The sequence below is a fragment of the Scyliorhinus canicula genome, chromosome 8 (genome assembly GCF_902713615.1).
Source record: "Scyliorhinus canicula chromosome 8, sScyCan1.1, whole genome shotgun sequence".
NCBI lineage: Eukaryota > Metazoa > Chordata > Chondrichthyes > Carcharhiniformes > Scyliorhinidae > Scyliorhinus > Scyliorhinus canicula.
Window position 1 is genome coordinate 19,648,557 of NC_052153.1, and position 5,517 is coordinate 19,654,073.

Consider the following 5,517-nt stretch of genomic DNA (forward strand, 5'->3'; position numbering starts at 1 on the left):
TGACCAGCAGCTCGAAACATCACCCCCACAGGGAGGGTGCATCGACATCTGAACAGGGTGATGGGCCTGGGTTGTCCGTATCTGCCCGCACGATTCTCACCAACGTTCATGCCAATGTGACATTTTGTCATTTTGGGGATTATTCCACCCATTGGTTCACAAAAATCAGAGCATATGTAAAACAGGATGGGGAAGAGGTGTTTCGCTGAGGGTGAATCCATCGCCATCGAAATGAAAAATTTTTCATTTTTCATAGCCATCGAAGGAAAATGCTGAAAATTTAAGCAGGGTTCTGGATTTTATGACCATTTAAATTAACTGACAGCTTCTAACGCCTGAACCTCTGACTTTTTCCCAGCAGGTGGAGCATCCTTCCAGAATATCGGGCTGGATTGTCCAAAAATTGGGCTAAGTCCCCACGCCGGCATAAAAACACTGGCGTTTCACTCCGAAGATTCCTGAAGACAGTTTGAGCCGATTCAATGCCCTGTCGGGGGCTAGCAGGGATCAAGCAGGGACCCAGGGTGATCCACGCAGCTTCAGATGCGGATATGGGTCCCCGCATCTCCAGTTTCGAGTCTGCGCATGCGCATGGGGCAGCCTCCAGCGTCCACGCAAAGCGCCATGGCGGACTCGGACCGTGGACGTAGCAGGAAAATGTAGGTTCTCCCCCCCCCCCACACACAATCGGCCGCACGCCGGAAGATTCGACCATCCCGATCAGTCCCTTGGCAACCCATAAAGCCTACCACCCCCCCCCCCCCCCCCCAGTGCTCGTTTCCCCCCCCATCCCCCACCAGGAGCAGACTGAGTCGACAGCCGCCACGCGAGGTTCCCGAACGGCGATAGGGGGTTGGAACCACGCCATCGGGAACTCGGCCGATTGGGAGCGGAGGACCCCCCCCCCAGCCGCGCGGAGTACTCCGTGAACACGCCGCTTCTCGGGTCCCGGAGAATCGTCGGACCGTTGCCGGGCCCGATTTCGGCGCGAAAGTTGATTCTCCGGCCCCGCGCCAAAAGCAGAGAATCCAGCCGTGTTCACTTGTGTAAAAAGTCAATCTGGTATAAAAAATCGACCCCATGATTTTTAGCCGAATAAATGTCTTTTTTTAAATGATGTATAACTTGTGTAAAAGTCCACAGTGGACCTTCAGGGATCAAAGCCCAAACGTTTCAGAACCAATGTATAATTTCTGAAATCACATCAAAATCCTCAATTCAGTACGCATTGAAATGTTGGACTGACCGTACTGCCTGCAGTTTCTGCCAGAAAGGGAGGGCAGCCTCAGGCCTTGTCATTTGGGCCTTTGCAAGCGGCAACTCAAGAGCAATCCTCCTATACCAAGGCCTGGGTCAAGGGTTGGGGGCTATCAGTGTGACATTTGCAAATGTCATGACCCTGCCCGCTCATTCCCTGCCCCCGGCCACTGGACAGCATTGAAACCACAGGCCCAACCGATGCCACCACTTTAACTCCAAGCACTGCCACCTCACAGCGCCACGGACCTGGGTTTGATTCCCGGCTTGGGTCACTGTCTGTGCGGAGTCTGTATATTCTCCCCATGTCTGCGTCGGTTTCCTCCGGGTGCTCCGGTTTCCTCCCAACATCCAAAGATTTGCAGGTTTGGTGGATTGACCATGCTAAATTACCCTTAGTGTCCAAACGGGTTAGGTGAGGTTCCTGGGTTACGGGGATGGGAGGAGGTGTGGGCTTAAGTTGGGTGCCCTTTCAAAGGGTTGGTGCAGACTTAATGGGCCGAATGGCCTCCTTCAGCAATTTAAATTCTATGTTATAATATAAAGTTAGGCGGATTTCTTTTTAAAATCCCGAAAGACGTGCTTGTTAGGTGAATTGGACATTCTGAATTCTCCCTCTGTGTACCCGAACAGGCGCCGGAATGTGGCGACGGGGGAATTTCCACAGTAACTTCTTTGCAGTGTTAATGTAAGCCGACTTGTGACAATAATAAAGATTATTTTTATCAATGTAATCCTGACATTTTTATCAATTAGCTTAACCCCACTGTTATATTTCTTTGTTGCCACAGAGAGAAGTTCTGGAGATGCCTACACGCTGGATTCTTGTAAAACATGGTGAGAGGTTTATTAAGGGTGTTGCTCAAGACAATCAAGTTGGTGATCTGCCCAAAGCCCATGCAGCTGACGTCACTGCACATCATGTGACACAGAATCAGCTAGAATGTATTCCCAGATACATAATACCCTTTCTTCTTCACTTCATTAAGGCAACAACAAGAATGAACATTTATACAACAGATCCGCTGGTATGTCATTTCTATACATATAAACAATTCAATAAAACAGTCTCTGTGGTGGATGTCTATTCCTTTTTGGCAGAAGTCAGTGTTGTTGAATATGGCTAACTGTGACATGAGAAGTGTCCTCATTCCTTTCAGTTGATGGTACTTTTTGAGCAGTTACTTAAGTATCTGTCAATGTAGGCATTGAAAAGTCCTCAGAAACGGAATCTGAATGTGTCACTGTCTCTCGTCTCCATTCCAAAGTATAGCTCTCTGGATCTTCTAACGATGGAACCTCTTGAGAGGTTTCTGTAAGCTATATCAGGCAGCAAGTAACTGATCAACATCATGTCACCAAATTTCTTCATCATCTGTCTGCATGGTGTATGATATTGGACCTGTCTTCGATAGGAATAGAGCAGGTACCCATTTCTCATTGGTGATCTAATTCCTAGCTAACACTCTCACTCCCTGGTTAAATACTAGCCTTCCAGAGATTTCTTTCCCTCCTAGCATTTTGTTCTTGTTGTTAACAAATCAAACTGTATTTGTAGTTTCCTCTTAAACAGCATTGCCGGTGAACCTTACATGGTAGCATGTACAGTGTTCAGATAAGATATTAGAAATTTATTTACCCTTCTTGTCAATGTCCCCTGGTCCTTTGATGCTTTGATAGAATGCATCAATGATTGCACAAAACGTTCAGCTAACCCATTCATTGCTGGATGATATGGAGGTGATTTGATATAATGTATACCATTCCCTTTCAAGTCATCCGCATCTCCTTCAAAGTAAACTGTGCACCATTATCACTGACAATATCTCCACTGTTCTTAATCTTGCGAATACTTCACCTAGTTTCTCAATGATATGCTCGTTGACTTCATTATTGCGACTCCTGGCCATTTTGAAAGCACGTTGACAATCACAAAGATCACGTGACCCTCCAGTCGACCAGCATAATCAATATGTGTTCTCTGCCGTGGCTGAGTCAGCCATTCCCACTGATGTAATGTTTGTAATGGTGGAGTGTTCCTTAGTTTTGCACAAGGTTGACATTGCCCCGCATTCTCTTCAATTTGAGCTTCTAATCCTGGCCACCAAAAATGACTGCATGCTAATTCCTTCATCCTTACTACACCAGCATGTCCCTCATGCAGTTGGTCAAGAACTCTACTACGTAAGCTTGGAGGAATAAACACACAATTCCCCACAATAGAACTCCATCCTGTACTGTCAACTCAGGTCTTCATGTGATGAAGGGCTTGATGTCTGTATTTTTCTTCTGAACATCCTTTATGGACCAAGTCCATCATCTTCCTCATCACTGGATCTGGCTGTTGATCTGGAGTTGAAATCACAGATCCACTGTCCACGAGTGAGAAATACAAAATATTGACAAAATGTCCTTCAAGGTCATGTTTGACTTGTAACGGCAATCGTGATAAAACATCATTGTTTGCTTGCTGCTGGGTATCGTAAGTCTGCGATGACAATATCTTTGCAATCTGCCAAAGAAGGTATACCGTTATACGACCCAATGGTTGTAGTCATTGATCGATGATCCATCAAAAGGGTAAAATGGCACACAAAGGTAATCGTGGAACCTTCTTACACCAAGCATAATTAATTTCCACGCTGGTAAGAGTGTGTGTGAAGCAAATGAGTTTGGCCGTTCCTCTCTTGAAGGCATAATGTGCGGGATGACGGCACCAACCCTATAGGGCAGGAATTGTCAAACTTGGGGGCGTGACCTGCGGGTGGGGTGGTGTTAGAAGGGTCGCGAAGCTGTCCATCGCGGCGCTCCCGTTCGCGCAAATCTACGCACAACAGCTGCAGCAGCCGGCTGTTAATAACGCCAGCTGCAAGCGGCCTTCAAAATGGCCGCCAACATGTAACAAAAAATGCGGCCGCACTGCACATGTGTACCAGATCATGAAAACTATGCGCATGCGTGCCGATGATCGGGCACACATGCGCAGTGCGTCGGCCTTTTTTTTAAATGGTCGCAGCATTTTGTTTTACAAGTGTTTTATTCATTTATTTTATTCATTTTTTTTCATTTATTTTATTCATTTTATTTTTTTTACAAGTTCGAGGGGGTTTTATTTGATAAAATTTTACAGGAAAAAAATTCAGAACTTTGGACAGATGGAAACTCCATACTTTCCGACACCGGAAGGCTTCACCTTCATCCAACAGGTTCCATTGGAGGAGCGTGTATGAGGGCCAAAGGGACCCATAACGATTTCCTCCATTTTTGTCAGCAGCAAAGAAGGTAAGAGAAAATGGTGGGTCGCGCAGGTCAGCCGGCGTAGGCAGCGAAGGTCGGCTGGCGTGGGTCGCAAAGAACGGCCGGTGTGTGTCGCGAAGGTCGGCCGGGTTGGGCCACGAAGGCCAGCCGGCATGGGTCACGAAGGTTGGCTGGGTTGGGCCACGAAGGCCGACCGGCGTGGGTCGCGAAGGTCAGCCGGCATGGGTTGCGAAGGTCGGCTGGGTTGGGCCACGAAGGCCGGCCGGTGTGGGTCGCGAAGGTCAGCTGGCATGGGTCGCGAAGGTCGGCTGGGTTGGGCCACGAAGACCGGCCGGCGTGGATCGCTAAGGTCGGCTGGGTTGGGCCACGAAGACCGGCTGGCGTGGGTCGCGACTGTCGGCCGGCATGGGTTGAAAGGTCGGCTGGGTTGGGCCACGAAGGCCGGCCGGCGTGGGTCGCGATGGTAGGCCGGCATGGGTCGCAAAGATCAGCCAGCTTGGGTTGCGAAGGTCAGCTGACGTGGGTCGCGAAGGTCGGCCAGGTTGGGTCGCGAAGGTCGGCTGACGTGGGTCGCGAAGGTCGGCTGACGTGGGTCGCGAAGGTCGGCCGGGTTGTGTCCCGAAGGTTGGCCGGTTGGTAAAAATGCGTCCCCGTAAAAATGTAAAAAAGTTTGTTAAACACTGCTATAGGGTGAGGCATCAAACCAAATCACGACTTGATTTTTGGATTATAATGAACCAACAACTTTGACTTCAATAAAGCTCCTTTTACTTCATTGTTTGAATTTTACATTCTTTTGACCAGTACCATGCCTGTTTGACACATAACAAAGTTTGTAAAGTCTTCAATCCTGTTGTTAAATTCGGCTGAAATTCAGCATAATTAATCAGTCCTAAAGTTACCTCAATTGTGTCGCATTTTGAGTTTGTGGTGCTTCTAAGATTTTCTTTGGTGTAAACTGTCTTTGTTGATGATATAACCAAAGTAATTTATGGATGATTT

At 47.9% G+C, this 5,517-nt stretch overlaps 1 long non-coding RNA gene across 1 annotated transcript; it reads left to right on the top strand.

Annotated features, from left to right (window-relative positions):
• The first annotated feature begins 365 nt into the window (after positions 1–365).
• LOC119969972 lies at positions 366–2,325 on the top strand. Its single transcript, XR_005461496.1, has 2 exons — positions 366–659; positions 2,049–2,325. It is a non-coding gene; the product is annotated as an uncharacterized LOC119969972 (long non-coding RNA).
• The last annotated feature ends 3,192 nt before the right edge of the window (positions 2,326–5,517 follow it).